At 36.4% G+C, this 25,967-nt stretch overlaps 1 pseudogene; it reads right to left on the bottom strand.

Moving 5' to 3' along the window:
- The window catches only part of LOC133660405 (sodium/potassium-transporting ATPase subunit alpha-3-like), a 269,256-nt pseudogene extending 257,157 nt beyond the window's left edge, over window positions 1–12,099 (bottom strand).
- Between the last annotated feature and the right edge of the window lie 13,868 nt (window positions 12,100–25,967).

The raw sequence follows: 25,967 nt of genomic DNA, 5'->3' as shown, positions 1-25,967 counted from the left end.
GTTTCTTATAAAATTGTGACTTTTGTCGAGTAAAATTACGACTCTTTTCACAAAATTGCCAAAATGTTAAGCTTGTCTTGTAAAATTGAGACTGTTATTGAGTAAAATTCCAACTTTTATTGTACAAATGTTCAGTTTTTCTTGGGAAATTGTGACCTTTTTCTTGTGAAATTCCGACTCATTTTTCACAACAAGCTTTTTCATATTGGCATAGTATGTATACAGTATTAATGTTGTAAACACAAATCTTTATATATCTAGAAAGGGTGCTCCTAAAGAGATAGGCATTTTTCGGAGGCCTCAAGAAGGTAACACATACAAGAATGTGTGTGTGTGTGTGTGTGTGTGTGTGTGTGTGTGTGTGTGTGTGTGTGTGTGTGTGTGTGTGTGTGTGTGTGTGTGTGTGTGTGTGTGTGTGAGAGGTAGCACAAGTAACGAGATGATGAGCAGTGAGATGAAAAATGATGGAAAGGGAGGGGTGTTATTTGACTAAGGTGACCCTAACGGCTGATTGGCTAATCCCGTCTTCGGAGAGCCATCCCATGATGCTTAGAGGAAGGAGAGCTCCCAAGGTTATGCATGCCAACACATGGAGGAGGGGGTGCCTGGGTTGACAAGCAATGTGCGTTGCATGCACAGTCGAATAAAGCGGAGTCTTATCCTTGACAAAGCTCGTGGGATTGTCACATTTCCATTTAAAGTGCTACACACGTGTTAAAGCTCTAAATCACGGGTCATTTTGTATCCTCACGAGAGCAAGGTGAGTGACACACACAAGGACACCGACTATCAACAGATGCTCCTGAATGCATCATGTGGAACGCACAGTATAATATTGGTTTTACACTCAAACAACGAGTGGAAGTAACACTATCATTATGTTACACTTTGTCACTAAATAGTGTACATAACCCTACTTTATTTTTATCCGAATAAATAGTTCTACAACAAATAATTATATCAAATGTGCGTTTTTTATTTATTTTCTATTTATTAATTTTGACATTGTCTTTTTCTTTATTTTATACAAACTCAAAACAAGTTTTAAGATTTTTTTCACAATATTTTTCATTAGTACATTTGTTATAGCTTACATACCAATGTAGTAGTGGTCTTTTTTTCCCCGGACATGTTAAAATAAAAATAATCATAATGGCAATACAGTGAAGTACACATATAGAAACAAATACTTCACGATGAAAACACGTACAAATTAAAACATATAATGATTAGTTTTTTCATATACAAAAATGTAGATTTGGCCTTCATTAAACTGTAAATGTAAAGACATAATTAAAATATTACCTCAAATATATATTTTTTATTTTTTATTAGTCCTTTTTTTTAAAATCATACAACTGTTAACAATGGCCTGGAATTCATACAATCATATTTTTTTGATTTTTTTAATAAAATATTTTCTTTATTATTTATTCTTTGTTGTTCTTTTAATTCAGCAATTACTGACCTTTTTGACATGTAATTTTCACAATATTGTCTGACCTTTAAAGTAGCTATCAGATACATTTTAATTAAATTAATTTAATAATTTTTAAAAAACTATATAATAATTCATACTTTTTAGACCGAACATAATACAATTATTAATCAATTACTTAACATTTAGTAGTGCCTTATTTTAAATCATTGCTAAATTTTTTGACATGCAATTTTCCAACCATTTTCTGACCTTTGAAGCCGGCGAGATAAAAAAAAGCAATCTCCACCCATTAAGACAGAACAGATGTTGAATTGGGCTTCATCTAAAATGTGTCAGAATAAAAGAATAGCAGAGCAGAAGTAGCACATAATGTTTTGCATAAACCCTCAATGTCAGCTTCCCATGATAACCCACAATGCAACAGTGCTAGTCTGCTGCATCCAGCTGTTAGCGTTGCCGTATTAGCCGCGTTATTCTGCCCAGAGGACATAAGCGGTGTCTGAGGTCAATTAGGATTAAGTTGCGTCGTATTAAAATAGACCTGTGGAACCGCCAACGTCAGGAGGTTAATCTCAATCTGTGTGGCAAGCAGTGAGGACGAGTTTTATAATTACCCCTTGATGGAAGTGTGTCCTTGAAACATTGACTGAGTCTACGCGAGGAGTTCTTTTAGATTTGCTAGCACACATCTAATGACAGCCGAGATATAAAAATAAACGTTGATTGTCAGCTCGCTTTCTGTTTCATGGAGGGTGGAGTAGATGGTTCTATTTATGTCATAATGGTGAAAACAATGAGAAATAATGTACCTACCTAACAACCAACCAATTACCTACCTCACTACTTATGCAGCTACCTAACCAGCCTGAACAATCTATAAACATACCGACCTACAGTACCGAGAGCAGGTCTATTCAACCTAGAGAGCTAAGTACTGACGAGATGGTCTCCTGCTGGCCCCACTATGTACTGGACTCTCACTATTATGTTAGATCTACTATGGACTGGACTTTCACAATATTATGTCAGACCCATTCGACGTCCATTGCATCCGGTCTCCCCTAGAGGTGGGGGGGGTCACCCACATATGCGGTCCTCTCCAAGGTTTCTCATAGTCATTCACATCGACGTCCCATTGGGGTTGTGAGTTTTTCCTTGCTCTTATGTGGGCTCTGTACCGCGGATGTCGTTGTGGCTTGTGCAGCCCTTTGAGACACTTGTGATTTAGGGCTATATAAATAAACATTGATTGATTGATTCTATCTTCACTTTTATTCTTATTTTGTATATTCCTGAGAGTCTTTTGTTTTTAAGGACCTACTGCACAAAAGCTAGTCAAAGATCCTCTAAATGCCAGCGCTCTGGCATTTTTAGATATCGCCTGCAAAAATATTAGTTTGTTGCAAGTGTTTTGAACTCGCAAGGCCCGTCTGGTACTAATCCCGGGTCGTATTTGGCTCACGGACTGCCAGTTGAACAGCCATGACCTACAGTAATCAACTCAGTGGCCTTGTGGTTAGAGTGTCCGCCCTGAGATCGGTAGGTTGTGAGTTCAAACCTCAGCCGAGTCATACCAAAGACTATAAAAATGGGACCCATTACTTCCCTGCTTGGCACTCAGCATCAAGGATTGGAATTGGGGGTTAAATCACTAAAATGATTCCCGAGCGCGGCCACCTCTGCTGCTCACTGCTCCCCTCACCTCCCAGGGGTGAACCAAGGGGATGGGTCAAATGCAGAGGGTAATTTCCCAACACCTAGTGCAGTGGTTCTTAACCTTGTTGCAGGTACAGAACCCCACCAGTTTCATATGCGCATTCACCCAACCCTTCTTTAGTGAAAAATAAAATGTTTTTTCTTTAATTTAATCTTAATTTATAAATATTAATCATGAAATGATGTTATTATTTTAAAGAAATACTAATAAAGATATATTTTACAAACAGAAAGTTACAGGAATGTACAGATGATCCCATGTTTACATCTCATTGTGCAACATGTGAATGTTTTAGTGGGAACTAAATGCAATATCTGAAAGGGGTACAAATTATTTCCAAAGCAGGAACCCCACCCAGACATACAATACTAGTACACAGCTCATGAAAAACAATATTTGTTGTTATTGTCATTGTAAGTGGGCCTAAACACTTATATTAGAAAATAATCTCATGGAAATGACTGCTGTCATTTGATTATAATAATAAAACATTTAACTTGTTATTTAGTCAGGTTTGTGACAGGTGTGCTGCTGGTGTGGCCACAGTGCATGTGCACGTCTGACGGCGCTCACATGTGCTCCACTGAATTCTCAAGGAGTTTTTATGTTTACTCACGCATATGGAAAATTAGAGGGAAAATTGTTTGGGTGTATCCATAATACGTCTATAGGGAGAAGTTTTTATTTACACGATGAGTCGGGTGTGTCTTGACCTCCGCGGCAGAGCCTCCGCCGAACCCCTGAGGCTGACTCACCGAACCCCTGGGGTTCGATCGAACCCAGGTTAAGAACCTCTGACCTAGTGTGTGTGTGACTATCAGTGGTACTTTGACTATTGCGTAACATTCTTAAATAACTCCCTAACCGACCAAACTACAGTATCTACACACCTACTGTAACGGAGTGGGGGGTGGTCTGGAACGTAAACCCCCGAAAGAACACTATGACACTCGTGATTTAGGGCTATATAAGTAAACATTGATTGATTGATTGATTGATTGATTGACTATAATGCCCTATTAATTTACCAAACAACTACTTACCGTATAGAAACCAAAAGACGACTTACAAAACAACAAACTTTCCAACAAAAGACACTACTTTTTTTGAACAACTAACATACCGATACTGGGTCTGGGTTAGTTTTTGCCTCATCCCTCATCTGCCCGCCTACCTAATCAACTAAATAAACTATTACCTCAAGCAAGCACCCAACCAAACTACAGTATCTACACACCTACTGTAATGGAGTGTGGGGTGGTCTGGAACGTAAACCCCCGAAAGAACACTGTACTGACCCATTAATTTACCAAGCAACTACTTACCAAATATAGCCAAAAGACGACTTACGGAACAACAAACTTCCAACAAAAGACACTACTTTTTTGAACAACTACCTACCGATACTGAGTCTGGGTTAGTTTTTGCCTCATCCCTCACTTAAAGGCCTACTGAAATTAATTTTTTTTATTTAAACGGGGATAGCAAATCTATTCTATGTGTCATACTTGATCATTTCGCGATATTGCCATATTTTTGCTGAAAGGATTAAGTAGAGAACAACGACGATAAAGATCGCAACTTTTGGTATCTGACAAAAAAAGCCTTGCCCCTACCAGAAGTAGTGTGACATAGTCAGTTGAACATTCCCGCAAAGTTCCCTATTGTTTACAGTGATGGCGGCCAGAAGTGACAGCTATTCGGACCGAGAAAGCGATGATTTCCCCATTAATTTGAGCGAGGATGAAAGATTTGTGGATGAGGAAAGTGCAAGTGAAGGACTAGTGAGGAGTGGAAGCAATTCAGATAGGGAAGATGCTGTGAGAGCCGGGGGTGACCTGATATTCAGCTGGGAATGACTACAACAGTAAATAAACACAAGACATATATATACTCTATTAGCCACAACACAACCAGGCTTATATTTAATATGCCACAAATTAATCCCGCATAAAAACACCTAGGTGTTTGTTATGCTAGCTCCTAGCTCCCGTTCATATAACCCGCCAATACAATTCAAACACCTGCACAACACACACACTCACTCAGCCCAAAGGACCGTTCACCTAACCCAAGGTTCATAAAGCTTATATATTTAACCAAAGTTACGTACGTGACACGCACGTAGGGGCAAGCGATCAAATGTTTGGAAGCGCAGCTGCGTACTCACGGTACCGCGTCTGCGTCTGTGTATCCAAATCAAAGTAATCCTGGTAAGAGTCTGTGTTGTCCCAGTTCTCTACAGGCGTCTGTGTATCGAAGTCAAAGTCCTCCTGGTAAGAGTCTCTGTTGTCCGAGTTCTTCGATCTTGACTGCATCTTTCGGGAATGTAAACAATGAAACACCGGCTGTGTTGTGTTGCTGACTTCCCTCGCAAAATACTCCCCTTCGCACCGACAACTTTCTTCTTTGCTTGCTCAGCTTCTTTCTCCATAATGCAATGAACAAATTGCAACAGATTCACCAACACAGATGTCCAGAATACTGTGGAATAATGAGATGAAAACAGAGCTAGTTTGTATTGACTTCAATGGGGGAGCCATACCTCTGTTTCACTGGCTACGTCACGCGCATACGTCATCCTCCAAAGGAGTTTTCAACCAGAAGTTTCGCTGGAAATTTAAAATTGCACTTTATAAGTTAACCCGGCCGTATTGGCATGTGTTGCAATGTTAAGATTTCATCATTGATATATAAACTATCAGACTGCGTGGTCGGTAGTAGTGGCTTTCAGTAGGCCTTTAAAGCATAAGTGAAGAATGCAGGAAGAATGCACTATGCACCAGATAAGTCTGAAAGAGAAAGAGATGATAGGTAATATCTGCTCACAGATGCTACCTGGTGATTGTTTGAGCATACTGCAGCTACCCCTGGATAGTCCCACTCCTTAATGCATCAGTTCCACGCAGGACTCTCACTGGAACAAGGCAAAAATACAACCTTACCTACTGTACTAAGGTTGCGTGACAATAGAGCTTTTAATATTATCGTTATATCGTGATAAATGCTGTGTCCCGCAAATTTGACGGCGACAAGCGAACAAACGCTTTACTCAATGCACTGTAGCATTAGCTAGCAGCTATTGTCCCTCCATAGTGTAAAGCCACTTCTAAGTAAGTAATCCTCGCCTTCATTACGGCAAATAATTGTTTCTTAAAAGTAGAATGGAAAATGATACAATATGTTACTGCATATATTACCGCAGACTAATTAGGAGCTTTTCTTTGCTTACTTACTACTAAAAGACAAGTTGTCTTGTATGTTCACTATTTTATTTAAGGCCAAAATTGTGTCTCGACTGCATAATAAACATATGTTTAATGTACCCTAAGACTTTTTGTTTAAATAAAGCCAATAATGCCATTTTTTGTGGTCCCCTTTATTGACAAAAGTATCGAAACACCTTTTGGTACCGGTATCAAAATATTGGTATCAGGACAACCCTACAAAGTAGTGTATAGTTCGAACTTATATCTGTCAATAGACTCGCTATGGATGTGCTAAAAACAACAACAGAGATGGCGGGGACGCTGTCAAAGTGTAGGCACGTAAATAAGAACGCCCACAAAATGGCACATCGTAAAGAGACGGTCAGAAAATGGTTTGTAAAACATAATCTATGCAACATTTAGACCAAAGAACCACCATTACTTGTTATGTAGACCACAGGGAAGTAAATGTAGAACAAAAATCATAATATGACCACTTTAACAATGTCTCAATCAATGTCTATTTCAGTAGTCTGCCTAGTGGAGATGTGTACTGTGATCCCCTTCTTTGTTTATCAGCTGAGCCCTCTTTTCATTTATCTCCACTCTCACGTTCTCCTTGCCAAGCAACCCAACACCCACCCTGCAAAGAGTGCGAGGGCGTCTTTTTGACAGCATCACTCACCACACTGCTGGCGCCCGTCCCTCGGCTGTTCTCTTCCTCTCCTCTCGCACATTGCGTCCTTCGGGCCTAGCAGATAATTATTCCCACCATGGAGGACAAGCGGGAACAAGTAAAAAGTCTTGTCGCACCAAAATGCTATAAAACATGGTAATGTATTAGGGGTTTATGAGATCAAATGTCATATAATTTTAAAATGGTTAAAACCCGGGGTGTCAAACGCCTTTTAGATGGGGGCCACAAGGAGAAAAATCTACTCCCAAGTAGGCCGGACTGGCAAAATCACGGCAAGATAACTTAAAAATAAAGACAACTTCAGATTGTTTTCTTTGTTTAAAAATAGAACAAGCACCTTCTGAAAATGTACAAATCATAATGTTGTTGTGTTTTTTTTACACTTATCACTGCAAAAACTGAAATCTAAGTCATTGGTGTTCATTTTCAATCTATCAAGATAAAAAAATTGTATCAAAATCAAATTACAGTATGTTATATATGTAGTTTGATCACTTTCCTCGACTGATGCACTGCAAACACTGAAATCTAAGTAAGATTAAATATCTCAAATAAGGGGTGATATTTGCTTATTTTCTGTCTGATAAGATCATTCTTCTCACTAAGCAGATTTTATGTTAGAGGGTTTTACTTGTTTTAAGGGTTTTGGTCCTAAATGATCTCAGTAAGATATTACAGCTTGTTGCTGAGATTTGATGACCTATATTAAGTAAAACATGTTTGATACTAGAATATCAACTGATGCAAAGCTGTGTCATTAACACTCACAAGTATAAAACTACTTTTTTAAAGTAATAATTTCTTACTTCAAGCATGAAAAAAAAAATCATGATGCCGAGCGCATATCATTCTGTCAAGATAATGGCACTAGCATTTACTAAATTTAAGAATATTTTTCAACATATTGAGCAAAAAGGTCTCTTTTTTTCTACCAAGAAAAATGCACTTGTTATTAGTGAGAATTTATTAATTTTAAGGTATTTTTGGGTTCATTGAGGTTAGCTAATTTTACTTGTTTTGGAAAGTCTTGACAAGCCGAATTTTCTTGTTCTACTGGCAGATAATTTTGCTTAGTTCAAATAAAATACCCCTAATTTTGTTTTTGTTTTTTTCTTGTTTTTGAACGCTGACTTTTTGCAGTGTACATTTTGCGGTTAATAGTATTCCATCTTTATTTGTCGTCATTCATATTTTCTGAATAAATGATGTGATTATGTTCATGAGTCAACTCATTGGTGTTCATTTTCAATCCATCAAGATAATTTTTTTTTAATCAAAATGAAATTACAGGATATTATTCACAGTATGTAGTTTGATAATTTTCCTCGACTGATGTACTAACATAATGTGGTTTATTTTGTACATATGTAACATCATCTACAAAGATACAAAGAATTGCTATTGCGACATCCAGTGGACACACTTAGAACAGCTGTTTCTTTCATTCCAAAATTTCAGGTTAATTTTTATACTAAGCAAACTCATCCCGCGGGCCAGATAAAACCTGTTCGCGGTCCTGATCCGGCCCTCGGGCCGTACATTTGACACCCCTGCACTAAATAGATTGACAGTCCCTCACTACCTGCACTTGTGTAAAGCCAATTGATGCTAGCTACAGTAGCTAGCTAGCTAACTTTCACTGAAAACTCCAACAGTGCTAACACACATGTTAACTACCACACTGGAAGTAACTTGAATATATATTTTAACCCCACAAAACAAAAGGCGGGTTATATTTAGAGGTGTCTACTGCTAATTTAACAAATTATACTCACGTAAATGAAATGATAGGGAGCGCTCAGGCCAGAACAGGCTGGCATCACAAAAAGAAAAGCGCTATTGCTACCATCCCAGTTAGCCTGCCCTTTAAAAGATTGTGATGCACTACTTTTGGACTTTGGCGCACCCCAGGCGGGTGGTGCTTTATTAACTTCCTGTGTTATCTGTTAGTGAAGCGCCCAGGCTTACTACAAATAAACAAGCACACTTTACTTTAGGTAGTTGGGGTTAGTACATTTTCGGCTGCCAAATGGCAACTTTTAGTCAATTTATCCTTGTTGATTTGATCACATATTTTTACATATATATTTAAAAAAATATTTAAGTACATACACAAGAAGGAGGAAACATAATATATCTTAAAGGTTCGTTCACACTTGATGAAATTATAAGCAGGTTTATTATTACTATTATGAGTATTCATGGATGAAATGTACAGAAAACAGTATTTTTTTATTATTATTATTTTCTTATTTTTTTATTTATTTTTTTTGTAATTTGTATTTATTTTTTTATTTTTTTTAATTATTTTTTCTTAATTATTTTTTTCTTTTTTAATTATTTTTATCTATTTATTATTTTTTAATATTATTTTTATTTTATTTATTTATTCATATATTTTTTATTTATTTAATTTTTTTATTTTTATTTTTTAATTTATATATACTTTTTAAATATTTTGGAGCACTTTTAGATTTTATCAAATGTAAAGTGTGTTACAAGTGTAATTCATCAGTATATATGATATTTATCCTATAATTACATACATATTCATCCTTTAGTTACATACTGAATATTGTTATATAAGGTCATTGTTTATCTGAGTGACGGGGCAGGACATTATAAGCTTTAGCTTCTTTCTGCTCCTTTGCAGACACAGACCATGTTTCTTTTTTATTGTATTTAAATTTTATTTATTTTTTTTCCAGACGATGCTACTGTATTGGAGAATCTATTTGGTTTGAATTGTGTAGATTCAAACCATAGTCATTCTGAAACTGTGGTACGGTACACAGGCTCCATCTAGTGGTACGCTAAATAATCACTAGGTTAAATATTCAAACACAGTGTTACTGTTCAAACTGTGTGTAATGCTAAGTGTTTTCTGAGGTGGTACTTAGTGGAAAAAGTTTGAGAACTACTGGTGTAGATGGGGAGTGTTTTTGGTTTGTTGTGTTCAAAATAATTTAATGAACTTAAATGAAATAGTTACTCTAATCTTGTACAAACACCATAATATTGTTGTTCAATCTAAAACATACAGAAATACTTTTTTTCCCTATATATGCTAAACACAGTTAAAAACATTACTTTCTGGAGTATTCATATGCAACTTTTTGTGAGTTTTTCCTACAAAACCCAAAACCAGTGAAGTTGGCACGTTGTGTAATTCATAAATAAAAACAGAATACAATGATTTGCAAATCCTTTTCAACTTATATTCAATTGAATAGACTGCAAAGACAAGATATTTAATGTTCAAACTGAGAAACTTTTTTTTTTTGTGTGCAAATAATCATTAACTTCGAATTTAATGGCAGCAACACATTGCAAAAAAGGGGCATTTTTACCACTGTCTTACATGGCCTTTCCTTTTAACCACATTCAGTAAACGTTTGGGAACTGAGGAGAGCAATTTTTGAAGCTTTTCATGTGGAATTCTTTCCCATTCTTGCTTGATGTACAGCTTAAGTTGTTCAACAGTCTCCGTGGTGGTATTTTACGCTTAATAATGCACCACACATTTTCAATGGGAGACAGGTCTGGACTACAGGCAGGCCAGTCTAGTACCCGCACTCTTTTACTATGAAGCCACGCTGTTGTAACATGTGGCTTGGCATTGTCTTGTTGAAATAAGCAGGGGCGTCCATGATAACGTTGCTTGGATGGCAACATAGTTGCTCCAAAACTTGTACGGTATGTACCTTTCAGCATTAATGGTGCCTTCACAGATGTGTAAGTTACCCATGTTTTGCGCACTAATACACCCCCATACCATCACAGATGCTGGCTTTTCAACTTTGTGCCTAAAACAATCTGGATGGTTCTTTTCCTCTTTGTTCCAGAGGACACGACGTCCACAATTTCCAAAAACAATTTGAAATGTAGACTCGTCAGAGCACAGAACACTTTTCCACTTTGCATGAGTCCATCTTAGATGAGCCCAGCGAAGCCGGCGGCGTTTCTGGGTGTTGTTGATAAATGGCTTTCGCTTTGCATAGTAGAGTTTTAACCTGCACTTACAGATTTAGCGACGAACTGTAGTTACTGACAGTGGTTTTCTGAAGTGTTCCTGAGCCCATGGTGTAATCCCTAAATTCCTTGCAATAGCTCGTCGGGAATGTTGTTCTTAAACTGTTTGACAATTTGCTCACGCATTTGTTGACAAAGTGGTGACCCTCGCCCCATCCTTGTTTGTGAATGACTGAGCATTTCATGGAAGCGGCTTTTATACCCAATCATGGCACCCACCTGTTCCCAATTAGCCTGTTCACCTGTGGGATGTTCCAAATAAGTGTTGGATGAGCATTCCTCAACTTTATCAGTCTTTTTTGCCACTTGTGCCAGCTTTTTTGAAACATGTTGCAGGCATCAAATTCCAAATGAGCTGATATTTGCCGAAAATAAAGTTTTCCAGTTCGAACTTTAAGTATCTTGTCTTTGCAGTCTATTCAATTGAATATAGGTTGAAAAGGATTTGCAAATCATTGTATTCTGTTTTTACTTACCATTTACACAATGTGCCAACTTCACTGGTTTTAGGGTTTGTAATGCAGAAAAATGTTTTAATCGGAAAAAAAAAAAAGTACATTACGTCTTGTCTAAGACTCTTACCTGCAGCCCTTTTTCCCCCTGCAGATAGCGCCAGTAAACGTATACATTCAAAGCAGAGAAAATACATCCACAAATAGGCAGAGCTCTACTGTATATCTATACAATATACTTGGAGGTACATTTCAGCTCAAAACTGTCACATTCTACTCAAGTTTTCCATGTTGACCCAAGTTTTTTTGAACCCATACAGTAATTATAGACTCATGCTAAGAGTGTGTTGCAAGGGGTTCTGATAAAACTGCTACTTGACTAATGACTCATTAAAATTCTTTGTGGCTCTTAAAATAGACGTTCAAAAACACTTATCAGGCCAAAGCAGGCTTGAGTGAGTGAGTGAGTGAGTGAGTGAGTGTGTGTGTGTACTTACCAACCAAGCAAGTAGCATGCATACAAATACGCTCACCATAGTCATACACATGGTGATGATGGCGAGGTGGACGCCAAGCAGGCTGGGTCCAAAGGGTCAGTCAGCCATGACACTTTCGGTCACGTGCAAATTCCACGCTCACCTTTTCCTTCAATGTCCAGCCTGGTTGTCTCATACCCGGTCTTCTATTTTTAAAGCCGCTTAGCAGCATCGAAGCTAGCAGAGATTTATTCTCGGCCTGCGCTCGTTACCTGCCAAGGCAATTTGCACGCACACACCCCCCGTTAATCCTACAGTACCACTGGTGGGCCGTCAGGACCAGCAAGGCCTTCTCTGCTGGCCTAACAAAACCAGAAATCATGATCATGATTAAAGATAAAAGTAATTTTGAATTTACTTTCCCTAAATATTTAAAAGTATTCATATTCTCTTCATGTCATATTATGCTCCTTCCAATGCTGTTGTTTTTAGGTTAGAGTTTGTATCCAATCAGAATTCAGCTAGCTTATGTTGCCATGTTGTACCAAATCTGCCCGGGGCCTTCAGAATCAACAATATCTGTGCACTGTAAGTGAACGGACACATACAGTTGATAGACAATTGCCAATCAGATCATGAGTTGATCTCACACTGCAAAAAGTCAGTGTTCAAAAACAAGAAAAACAAAAACAAAAATTAAGGGTATTTTATTTGAACTCAGCAAAATTATCTGCCGATAGATCAAGAAAATTTGACTTTCCAAAACAAGTAAAATTAGCTAACCTCAATGAACCCAAAAATACCTTAAAATAAGTATATTCTCACTAATAACAAGTGCACTTTTCTTGGTAGAAAAACAATTCTTTGACCTTTTTGCTCAATATGTTGAAAAATATTCTTAAATGAAGTAAATGCTAGTGCCATTATCTTGACATAATGATATGCACTCGGCATTACATTTCTTGAAACCAGCAAACTTATACTAAAAACTAATTTATTGTTCTTAATGGAAAGGCAACAAGGCAACCGCTTGTTACTCTTGGGGTCTCCTACCCGCTCATGCTAAATCATATGGTCTAAAAATGCATTTTTCCATCGATAACATGACATCATCGCGCCAAGTGCGTGCTCTTTCAGTCAATTAGCGCGCATATATACAGCCCGGCCCCCGGCCAAATTTTTTAAATTGTAATATTGAAGAATTTATCTCAATGTGCATGAATTATTTCTGTTCAAAATTGTTAGAAATGTCACATGTTAAATGTTTAAATAGTCAGTTTACTGTACTGTGCCAACTGTACTACTATATGAGTACGTATTTTCTATTGTTTCATGGAAAATAAAACAGCAAAGTCCATTTGGCTGTTATCTGTTTCAATTATGAGACACAATTGTGTCAGTCATGATTTTTTTTTTTACATGCTTGAAATAAGAAATTATTACTTTAAAAAAGTAGTTTTATACTTGTGAGTGTTAAAAAAAAGAGACCTTTTGTTCAATATGTTGAAAAATATTCTTAAATTAAGTAAATGCTAGTGCCATTATCTTGACATAATGATATGCGCTCGGCATCATGATTTTTTTTTACATGCTTGAAATAAGAAATTATTACTTAAAAAAAGTAGTTTTATACTTGTGAGTGTTGATGACACAGCTTTGCAACAGTTGATATTCTAGTTTCAAGCATGTTTTACTCAATATAGGTCATCAAATCTCAGCAACAAGCTGTAATATCTTACTGAGATCATTTAGGACCAAAACCCTTAAAACAAGTAAAACACTCTAACATGAAATCTGCTTAGTGAGAAGAATTATCTAATCAGACAGAAAATAAGCAAATATCACCCTTATTTGAGATATTTAATCTTACTTAGATTTCAGTTTTTGCAGTGCAGTAAGGCCTTCTAGCTGGCCTTACGCTGTGATTGGATACTCGCTTGGGAGTCCCAAGTGAGTATCCAATCACAAGTTGCGAAAACAGAAAGTGGCACCGGAGCCATACTGTGTTCTTTCTCTCAGGGATGCAGACGGGCTTCGGACACAGCTTGCAGGTACAAAAATGATTTATTAAAGCATAAATCAGACAGGAACAAATAAACACGTGCTCATCGCACTTAAAGGCCTACTGAAAGCCACTACTACCGACCACGCAGTCTGATAGTTTATATATCAATGATGAAATCTTAACATTATAACACATGCCAATACGGCCGGGTTAACTTATAAAGTGACATTTTAAATTTGCCGCTAAACTTCCGGTTCGAAACGCCTCTGAGGATGACGTATGCGCGTGACGTAGCCCGGGGAACACGGGTATGCCTTCCACATTGAAGCCAATACGAAAAAGCTCTGTTTTCATTTCATAATTCCACAGTATTCTGGACATCTGTGTTCGTGAATCTGTTTCAATCATGTTCATTGCATTATGGAGAAAGAAGCTGAGCAAGCAAAGAAGAAAGTTGTCGGTGTGAAATGGACGTATTTTTCGAACGTAGTCAGCCACAACAGTACACAGCCGGCGCTTCTTTGTTTACATTCCCGAAAGATGCAGTCAAGATGGAAGAACTCGGATAACAGAGACTCTAACCAGGAGGACTTTTGACTTCGATACACAGACGCCTGTAGAGAACTGGGACAACACCGACTCTTACCAGGATTACTTTGATTTGGATGACAAAGACGCAGACGTGCTACTGTGAGTATGCAGCTTTGGCTTCTAAACATTTGATCGCTTGACCGTATGTGCGCAACTTTTTTTTGCGTATGTATGTAACTTTTTTAAAATATATAAGCTTTATGAACCTTGGGTTAGGTGAACGGTCTTTTGGGCTGAGTGATTGTGTGTGTTGATCAGGTGTTTGAATTGTATTGGCGTGTTCTATGGAGCTAGGAGCTAGCATAGGAGCTAGGAGCTAGCATAACAAACACGCAGGTGTTTTTATGCAGGATTAATTTGTGGCATATTAAATATAAGCCTGGTTGTGTTGTGGCTAATAGAGTAAATATATGGCTTGTGTTTATTTACTGTTTTAGTCATTCCCAGCTGAATACCAGGTACCGTGAGTATGCAGCCTTGGCTGCTAAACATTTGATAGCTTGACCGTACGTGCGCGTCACGTACGTAACTTTTTAAAAATATATGAGCTTTATGAACCTTGGGTTAGGTGAACGGTCTTTTGGGCTGAGCGATTGTGTGTGTTGATCAGGTGTTTGAATTGTATTGGCGTGTTCTATGGAGCTAGGAGCTAGCAGAGGAGCTAGCATAACAAACACGCAGGTGTTTTTATGCAGGATTAATTTGTGGCATATTAAATATAAGCCTGGTTGTGTTGTGGCTAATAGAGTATATATATGTCTTGTGTTTATTTACTGTTGTAGTCATTCCCAGCTGAATATCAGGTCACCCCCGGCTCTCACAGCATCTTCCCTATCTGAATAGCTTCAACTCCCCACTAGTCCTTCACTTGCACTTTACTCATCCACAAATCTTTCATCCTCGCTCAAATTAATGGGGAAATTGTTGCTTTCTCGGTCCGAATCTCTCTCACTTCATGCGGCCATCATTGTAAACAATAGGGAACTTTGCGTATATGTTCAACTGACTACGTCACGCTACTTCCGGTAGGGGCAAGCCTTTTTTTTTATCAGATACCAAAAGTTGCAATCTTTATCGTCGTTGTTCTATACTAAATCCTTTCAGCAAAAATATGGCAATATCGCGAAATGATCAAGTATGACACATAGAATAGATCTGCTATCCCCGTTTAAATAAAAAAAAATCATTTCAGTAGGCCTTTAAAGTACAAAAACTAAAGGAGCTAGCGTGGGAGCTAGAGTAAAACACTAACACTAAACAGAGCCTTTAGCGTGGAAGCTAGAAGGTTACAGAACCGGAACAAAAGTCGTCAACTGTTGTGTGAAAAAACAAACTACGATGCAAGACAGACTGAATGAAAAGGCAGGCTTATATAATGATGACAGTAATGAAAAACAGGTGCGCGTCGGGAACACCCGCGGCAGGTGAAAGTAATCAGTTACTATGGTAACCAAGCTCAGAGGTGCATAAACAGGAACTAGAAAGAGATCAAAACTAACAGAAGAACACAAGTGACTAGAAAACGTAAACAGAAATATGATCCGGGCAGTGGATCATAACACATACGAGCCATAGAAAGCCACAGAAAACTCACCGCTGCTCACAAAGAAGGAGAGAAAAATGTTGATTAGGTGGCAGATGTATATTTGCAAGGATATTTCAAGAGAAACTACATCTCATGAGACAAGGTCGGCCGACACTGGAAGCTATCCCAGCGTTGAAATGGTTTGCCCGCGACTTTCACACCAATCAACCGACTACGAGCGGTACCACTGGCTTATACGGCGTCGGATTGGTTCCACAAATTGTGAGTTCAAATATTTGATTTCTTAATTTTTTCATGTTTCATTTGTTTTATACAATTATTTTCATTTTGACAGTACCACGTAAGATATGTTTTAATTGCTGAAGCGGGTTTATTGAATGTTAAATGTGCCGAAAAATAGACTGTTTTTTTCCACTGTTGAGGGGATTTAATGCCCAGTAGTGCGCAAGTGGGTTTCTGTATAGTATCTCCAGCCGTGTCCATGTGGCGACATAAATTACGATATTTTGACAGGTGAAGTCGGACTAACATTTTTTTAAATTTGTATTACTTGATATCAACTTGAAGTTGATATAGAGATTTACTGTAAACGTTAAATAATTTAAAAAAAATAATAATCTGACTTATTTTTAACATTTTACTGACTGAGACCCTTTATGGTCCCCGGGACCCCTAAAGGTAAAATAAATAAAAAATCCATATATTTTGTTATGGTTTGAAAATGAAAAATATCAAAATGGCCCCCACATGTTTTAATTTTTCCGTGTGCGGCCCTCAGTGGAAAAAGTTTGGACACCACTGATCTAATCAGACAGAAAATAAGCAAATATCACCCTTATTTGAGATATTTAATCTTACTTAGATTTCAGTTTTTGCAGTGTTAGTCCGACTTCACCTGTCAAAATATCGTAATTTATGTCGCCACATGGACACGGCTGGAGATACTATACAGAAACCCACTTGCGCACTACTGGGCATTGAATCCCCTCAACAGTGGAAAAAAACGGCTATTCCACAAATTATTATTATTAAATTCTTACTATTATTCATTTATTTATTTTTATTGTGATTACTTATGGAGTTTATTGTGAATAAATTGTGAACAGGAAGTGAACAAAAAGTTTTGCAACTGTTATGTAAAGAAAAGGGGTAGGATTAAATAAGCTCTGCTTCTTCCTACTCCTTTTCGAACATGTTGAAAAGAGAAACTGGAAATTGTGATGTATCATGTTGTATGCTTGCATGTTCCAAATAAACTCAAACTCAACTCAACTCAACTTTTTCTCGTTAGATTTCACCTAATTCCACTTTTTTTAATGTTCTTTTTTATTTTTACAATAGTATTTCCAGAATGTGTGGCGGGCCGGTAAACAATTAGCTGCGGGCCGCAAATGGCCCCCGGGCCGCACTTTGGACACCCCTGGATTAGATAATTATTCTCACTAAGCAGATTTTATGTTAGAGTGTTTTACTTGTTTTAAGGGTTTTGGTCCTAAATGATCTCAGTAAGATATTACAGCTTGTTGCTGAGATTTGATGACCTACACTACCGTTCAAAAGTTTGGGGTCACCCAAACAATTTTGTGGAATAGCCGTTTTTTTCCACTGTTGAGGGGATTCAATGCCCAGTAGTGCGCAAGTGGGTTTCTGTATAGTATCTCCAGCCGTGTCCATGTGGCGACATAAATTACGATATTTTGACTGGTGAAGTCGGACTAACACTGCAAAAACTGAAATCTAAGTAAGATTAAATATCTCAAATAAGGGTGATATTTGCTTATTTTCTGTCTAATTAGATCAGTGGTGTCCAAACTTTTTCCACTGAGGGCCGCACACGGAAAAATTAAAACATGTAGGGGCCATTTTGATATTTTTCATTTTCAAACCATAACAAAATATATGGATTTTTTTATTTATTTTACCTTAAGGGGCCCGGGGACCATAAAGGGTCTCAGTCAGTAAAATGTTAAAAATAAGTCAGATTATTATTTTTTTTTTATTATTTAACGCTTACAGTAAATCTCTATATCAACTTCAAGTTGATATCAAGTAATACAAATTAAAAAAAATGTTTTATGGCTTTTCGGTCAAAAACAACTTAGTTTTTTTTATAGTAAAGCCCTAAAAGATCAATAATGCAGGACACCATTGATTTGAATTCTTTCATATTTTTGAGTAATCACAGTGAAAAGATAAATAAAAAATCACTAAATATATTTGGGAACCAAAAGGTGCCCCACTCATAAAGTGATACATTTTTATTAGGTTTTTCTTTTACTTTCAACACTTAAGTTACGAGATCAACTTCAGATATATCTGTCCATTTTATGCTGGAACTATTATTTTGTTTGTTTCATGCGCTTTTGTCAAAGAAAACTTTGATGTTTTTATATGGCTACTACTCAATATATGCAATATTTACCACATAAAACATTTTAAAGTGAAATATTTGAAGTAATTGGAGCCCTGAAAATAATTCGCATGGATTTTTTGTCATTGTTTTTTTTTTTTTGAGCAATGGCAAAAAAAATAAATAAAGAAAGACAAACGGAAAAAAAAAACAGCCTGCATGGCAGCTTTTGTGTCAACATTGCAACTTTTGCGGATGATCCAACAGCGTTTTGTTCAGGAGAGAACACAAAGGAGATAATACAAATAATAACAGAAGAAATGAACAAATTAAAAAGATGGTTTGACAAAAAACAGACAATCGTTGAATCTCAGTAAAACTAAAATAATGCTATTTGGTAACAGTATAACAGAAAGTCAAACACAAATACAAATAGACGGAATATAAATTGAAAGAGTAAATGAAACCAAATATCTAGGTATAATGATTGATGATAAATTGAACTGGAAATCTCACGTAAAAAATATACAACATAAAGTTTCAAGAAACACGTCAATAATGAATAAAGCAAAACATGTTCTAGACCAAAAATACCTTCATATTCTCTACTGCTCACTAGTGTTACCATATCTGAGCTACTGTGTAGAAATATGGGGAAATAACTACAAAAGTACACTTCATTCATTAACGTTGTTACAAAAAAGATCAGTTAGAATAATACATAATGTTGGATATAGAGAACATACAAACCCTTTATTTATTGAATCAAAAATACTGAAATTCCACGACGTAGTGAATTTGCAAACAGCTAAAATTATGCACAAGCAAACTATAACCTGCTACCCAAGAATATACAACAATTCTTCTCAACAAAAGAGGAGAAATATAATCTTAGAGAAAAACGTAATTTAAAACATTTGTTTGCACGTACAACACTTAAGACCTTCAGTATATCTGTATGTGGAATTAAATTATGGAATGGATTAAGCAAAGCAATCAAACAATGTACTAATATGATCCACTTCAAGAAACTCTTCAAACTTAAAGTGTTTACAAAGTACAAAGAAGAACCATGACAAACATTCTCAATTTATTTCATCCATTCATTCAATCATTCTTAAAGTAATCTTACTTATCTCATCATATGAAATATGACTCACTTCACCAATTATTATTATTAAATTCTTACTATTATTCATTTATTTATTTTTATTGTGATTACTTATGGAGTTTATTGTGAATAAATTGTGAACAGGAAGTGAACAAAAAGTATTGCAACTGTTATGTAAAAGAAAAGGGGTAGGATTAAATAAGCTCTGCTTCTTCCTACTCCTTTTCGAACATGTTGAAAAGAGAAACTGGAAATTGTGATGTATCATGTTGTATGCTTGCATGTTCCAAATAAACTCAAACTCAACTCAACTTTTTCTCGTTAGATTTCACCTAATTCCACTTTTTTTAATGTTCTTTTTTATTTTTACAATAGTATTTCCAGAATGTGTGGCGGGCCGGTAAACAATTAGCTGCGGGCCGCAAATGGCCCCCGGGCCGCACTTTGGACACCCCTGGATTAGATAATTATTCTCACTAAGCAGATTTTATGTTAGAGTGTTTTACTTGTTTTAAGGGTTTTGGTCCTAAATGATCTCAGTAAGATATTACAGCTTGTTGCTGAGATTTGATGACCTACACTACCGTTCAAAAGTTTGGGGTCACCCAAACAATTTTGTGGAATAGCCTTCATTTCTAAGAACAAGAATAGACTGTCGAGTTTCAGATGAAAGTTCTCTTTTTCTGGCCATTTTGAGCGTTTAATTGACCCCACAAATGTGATGCTCCAGAAACTCAATCTGCTCAAAGGAAGGTCAGTTTTGTGGCTTCTGTAACGAGCTAAACTGTTTTCAGATGTGTGAACATGATTGCACAAGGGTTTTCTAATCATCAATTAGCCTTCTGAGCCAATGAGCAAACACATTGTACCATTAGAACACTGGAGTGATAGTTGCTGGAAATGGGCCTCTATACACCTATGTAGATATTGCACCAAAAACCAGACATTTGCAGCTAGAATAGTCATTTACCACATTAGCAATGTATAGAGTGTATTTCTTTAAAGTTAAGACTAGTTGAAAGTTATCTTCATTGAAAAGTACAGTGCTTTTCCTTCAAAAATAAGGACATTTCAATGTGACCCCAAACTTTTGAATGGTAGTGTATATTGAGTGAAACATGCTTGAAACTAGAATATCAACTGATGCAAAGCTGTGTCATTAACACTCACAAGTATAGAACTACCGGTACTTTTTTAAAGTAATAATTTCTTACTTTAAGCATGAAAAAAAAAATCATGATGCCGAGCGCATATCATTATGTCAAGATAATGGCACTAGCATTTACTTAATTTAAGAATATTTTTCAACATATTGAACAAAAAGGTCTCTTTTTTTTTTCTACCAAGAAAATTGCACTTGTTATTAGTGAGAATATACTTATTGTAAGTAGAGATGTCCGATAATATCGGCCTGCCGATATTATCGGCCGATATATGCGTTAAAATGTAATATCGGAAATTATCGGTATCGTTTTTTTTATTATCGGTATCGTTTTTTTTTTTTTTTTTAAATTAAATCAACATAAAAAACACAAGATACACTTACAATTAGTGCACCAACCCAAAAAACCTCCCTCCCCCATTTACACTCATTCACACAAAAGGGTTGTTTCTAGGGATGTCCGATAATGGCTTTTTGCCGATATCCGATATTCCGATATTGTCCAACTCTTTAATTACCGATACCGATATCAACCGATACCGATATCAACCGATATATACAGTCGTGGAATTAACACATTATTATGCCTAATTTGGACAACCAGGTATGGTGAAGATAAGGTACTTTTTTAAAAAATTAGTAAAAGAAGATAAATAAATTAAAAACATTTTCTTGAATAAAAAAGAAAGTACAACAATATAAAAACAGTTACATAGAAACTAGTAATGAATGAAAATGAGTAAAATTAACTGTTAAAGGTTAGTACTATTAGTAGACCAGCAGCACGCACAATCATGTGTGCTTACGGACTGTATCCCTTGCAGACTGTATTGATATATATTGATATATAATGTAGGAACCAGAATATTGATAACAGAAAGAAACAATGTGTGAATGAGTGTGAATGGGGAAGGAAGGTTTTTTTGGTTGGTGCACTAATTGTAAGTGTATCTTGTGTTTTTTATGTGGATTTAATTTAATAATTTAATTTAAAAAAAACAAAAACAAAAAAACGATACCGATAATAAAAAAAACGATACCGATAATTTCCGATATTACATTTTAACGCATATATCGGCCGATAATATCGGCAGGCCGATATTATCGGACATCTCTAGTTGTTTCTTTCTGTTATTAATATTCTGGTTCCTACATTATATATCAATATATATCAATACAGTCTGCAAGGGATACAGTCCGTAAGCACACATGATTGTGCGTGCTGCTGGTCCACTAATAGTACTAACCTTTAACACTTCATTTTACTCATTTTCATTCATTACTAGTTTCTGTGTAACTGTTTTTATATTGTTGTACTTTCTTTTTTATTCAAGAAAATGTTTTTAATTTATTCATTTTATTTTACAATTTAAAAAAAAAAAAAGTACCTTATCTTCACCATACCTGGTTGTCCAAATTAGGCATAATAATGTGTTAATTCCACGACTGCATATATCGGTTGATATCGGTATCGGTAATTAAAGAGTTGGACAATATCGGAATATCGGATATCGGCAAAAAGCCATTATCGGACATCCCTAATTGTAAGGTATTTTTGGGTTCATTGAGGTTAGCTAATTTGACTTGTTTTGGAAAGTCTTGACAAGCCGAATTTTCTTGTTCTATTGGCAGATAATTTTGTTTCGTTCAAGTAAAATACCCTCATTTTTGTATTTTTTACCCCTTGTTTTTGAACACTGACTTTTTGCAGTGAAGTAGGACATCACTGAAGGCCTAGGTGAGAAACGCACGGCCCGCCACTGTACAATACCACATGGACTTTTACGGCCTTCTTTTTATATTTTTATGACAAACTAATACTTGCTTAGTTAGCATAGTAGTGGAAGACTAGTTTCTAGTCAATACACATAGAGACAGAGTAGAGTTGAACCCCCCACATCATCATATATATATTGATTGATTTATCTGTTAATGCACAGAGTCAGCCTACAGATAATGTAACTGGGCTAAAATTAGAACACACGTTAATAATACACGAGTGATATAGTACTCGCTGCATCATACAGATGGCTTCAACTCCTACTGCTGTACACTAAACAGTAGGTGTAGATCAGCAGTGTAAAAAGTGCGGCACAGGAGACATTTGCGGCCTCGGCTTGATTAAAAAAAAAACAATTCATAAATAAGTCTCTACGATTCCATTACCCCACAATTTTCACGGCAAAAACATGGCATGTCATTTAATTCACTGTAGTTGTGCAACTTGACCTGCTCAGTGGCCTAGTGGTTAGAGTGTCCGCCCTGAGATCGGTAGGTTGGGTCATACCAAAGACTATAAAAATGGGAGCCATTACCTCCCTGCTTGGCACTCAGCATCAAGGGTTGGAATTGGGGGGTTAAATCACCCAAAAAATTATTCCCGAGCGCCGCCACCGCTGCCGCTCACTGCTCCCCTCACCTCCCAGGGGGTGAACAAGGGTATGGGTCAAATACAGACGACACATTTAACTTAACAGAAGGGCCTCATTCCGGTTTTAATTGCACGCGGGACTCATGCAATGTAAATTAAACTGGTATGTACACTACCGTTCAAAAGTTTGGGGTCACATTGAAATGTCCTTATTTTTGAAGGAAAAGCACTGTACTTTTCAATGAAGATAACTTTAAACTAGTCTTAACTTTAAAGAAATACACTCTATACATTGCTAATGTGGTAAATGACTATTCTAGCTGCAAATGTCTGGTTTTTGGTGCAATATCTACATAGGTGTATAGAGGCCCATTTCCAGCAACTATCACTCCAGTGTTCTAATGGTACAATGTGTTTGCTCATTGGCTCAGAAGGCTAATTGATGATTAGAAAACCCTTGTGCAATCATGTTCACACATCTGAAAACAGTTTAGCTCGTTACAGAAGCTACAAAACTGACCTTCCTTTGAGCAGATTGAGTTTCTGGAGCATCACATTTGTGGGGTCAATTAAACGCTCAAAATGGCCAGAAAAAGAGAACTTTCATCTGAAACTCGACAGTCTATTCTTGTTCTTAGAAATGAAGGCTATTCCACAAAATTGTTTGGGTGACCCCAAACTTTTGAACGGTAATGTACATGTCGAGTAGACGTTTTGATGAACATTTTAATTTAATCACTTTAGGAATGAGGAAGTATTGTACAAAACCCAAAACCAGTGAAGTTGGCACGTTGTCCATCCATCCATCCATTTTCTACCGCTTATTCCCTTTGGACCCGATTGTATCTCAGCTACAATCGGGCGGAAGGTGGGGTACACCCAGGACAAGTCGCCACATCATCGCAGGGCCAACACAGATAGACAGACAACATTCACACACTAGGGCCAATTTAGTGTTTGGCACGTTGTGTAAATGGTAAATAAAAACAGAATACAATGAGTTGCAAATCCTTTTCAACCTATATTCAATTGGATTGACTTAACGTTTGAACTGGTAAAGTTTGTTATTTTTTTTGCAAATATTAGCTCATTTGGAATTTGAGGACTGCAACAGGTTTCAAAAAAGCTGGCACAAGTGGCAAAAAAGACTGAGAAAGTTGAGGAATGCTCATCAAACACTTATTTGGAACATCCCACAGGTGAACAGGCTAATTGGGAACAGGTGGGTGCCATGATTGGGTGTAAAAGCAGCTTCCATGAAATGCTCAGTCATTCACAAACAAGGACGGGGCGAGGGTCACCACTTTGTCAACAAAAGCGTGAGCATATTGTCCAACAGTTTAAGAACAAGGAATTTAGGGATTTCATCATCTAAATCAGGGGTCACCAACCTTTTTGAAACCAAGAGCTACTTCTTGGGTACTGATTAATGCGAAGGGCTACCAGTTTGAAACACACTTAAATAAATTGCCAGAAATAGCCAATTTGCTCAATTTACCTTTAACTCTATGTTGTTATTAATAATTAATGATATTTACACTTAATTGAACGGTTTTAAATAGGAGAAAACACGAAAAAAATGACAATTACATTTTGAAACATAGTTTATCTTCAATTTCGACACTTTAAAATTCAAAATTCAACCGAAAAAAAGAAGAGAAAAACTAGCTAATTCGAATCTTTTTGAAAAAAAAAAAAAAATAATTATGGAACATTAGTAATTTTTCCTGATTAAGATTAATTTTAGAATTTTGATGACATGTTTTAAATAGGTTAAAATCCAATCTGCACTTTGTTAGAATATATAACAAATTGGACCAAGCTATATTTCTAACAAAGACAAATCATTATTTCTTCTAGATTTTCCAGAACAAAAATTTTAAAAGAAATTCAAAAGACTTTGAAATAAGATTTAAATTTGATTCTACAGATTTTCTGGATTTGCCAGAATAATTTTTTTGAATTTTAATCATAATAAGTTTGAAGAAATATTTCACAAATATTCTTTGTCGAAAAAACAGAAGCTAAAATGAAAAATTAAATTAAAATGTATTTATTATTCTTTACAATAAAAAAAATTTTTTTACTTGAACATTGATTTAAATTGTCAGGAAAGAAGAGGAAGGAATTTAAAAGGTAAAAAGGTATATGTGTTTAAAAATCCTAAAATCATTTTTAAGGTTGTATTTTTTCTCTAAAATTGTGTTTCTGAAAGCTTTAAGAAGCAAAGTAAAAACAAGTAATGAATTTATTTAAACAAAAGAAGACCAGGTCTTTAAAATATTTTCTTGGATTTTCAAATTCTATTTGAGTTTTGTCTCTCTTAGAATTAAAAATGTCGAGCAAAGCGAGACCAGCTTGCTGGTAAATAAATAAAATTAAAAAAATAGAGGCAGCTCACTGGTAAGTGCTGCTATTTGAGCTATTTTTACAACAGGCCAGCGGGCTACTCATCTGGTCCTTACGGGCTACCTGGTGCCCGCGGGCACCACGTTGGTGACCCCTGATCTACGGTCTGTAATATCAGCCTCTCAGCTGCATTCGGGCGGTAGGCGGGGTACACCCTGGACAAGTCGCAACCTCATCACATAATATAAATTTAAAAAAAAAAATGAAAAAATATTTTGTAATCATAGTAGTATCGACTAGATACGCTCCTGTACTTGGTATCATTACAGTGGATGTCAGGTGAAGATCCACCCATGGCGTTTGTTTACATTCAGGGGTGCTAGCTTGCTGTTAGGAGTAAGCTGTTGTATCATCCTACGGTGTGTAGTGAAGCATGTTTAGCTATTTCTCGTCCTGCA

The sequence above is a fragment of the Entelurus aequoreus genome, linkage group LG11, assembly GCF_033978785.1.
Source record: "Entelurus aequoreus isolate RoL-2023_Sb linkage group LG11, RoL_Eaeq_v1.1, whole genome shotgun sequence".
Taxonomy (NCBI): Eukaryota; Metazoa; Chordata; class Actinopteri; order Syngnathiformes; family Syngnathidae; genus Entelurus; species Entelurus aequoreus.
This window is presented reverse-complemented; position numbering and strand designations above follow the sequence as displayed.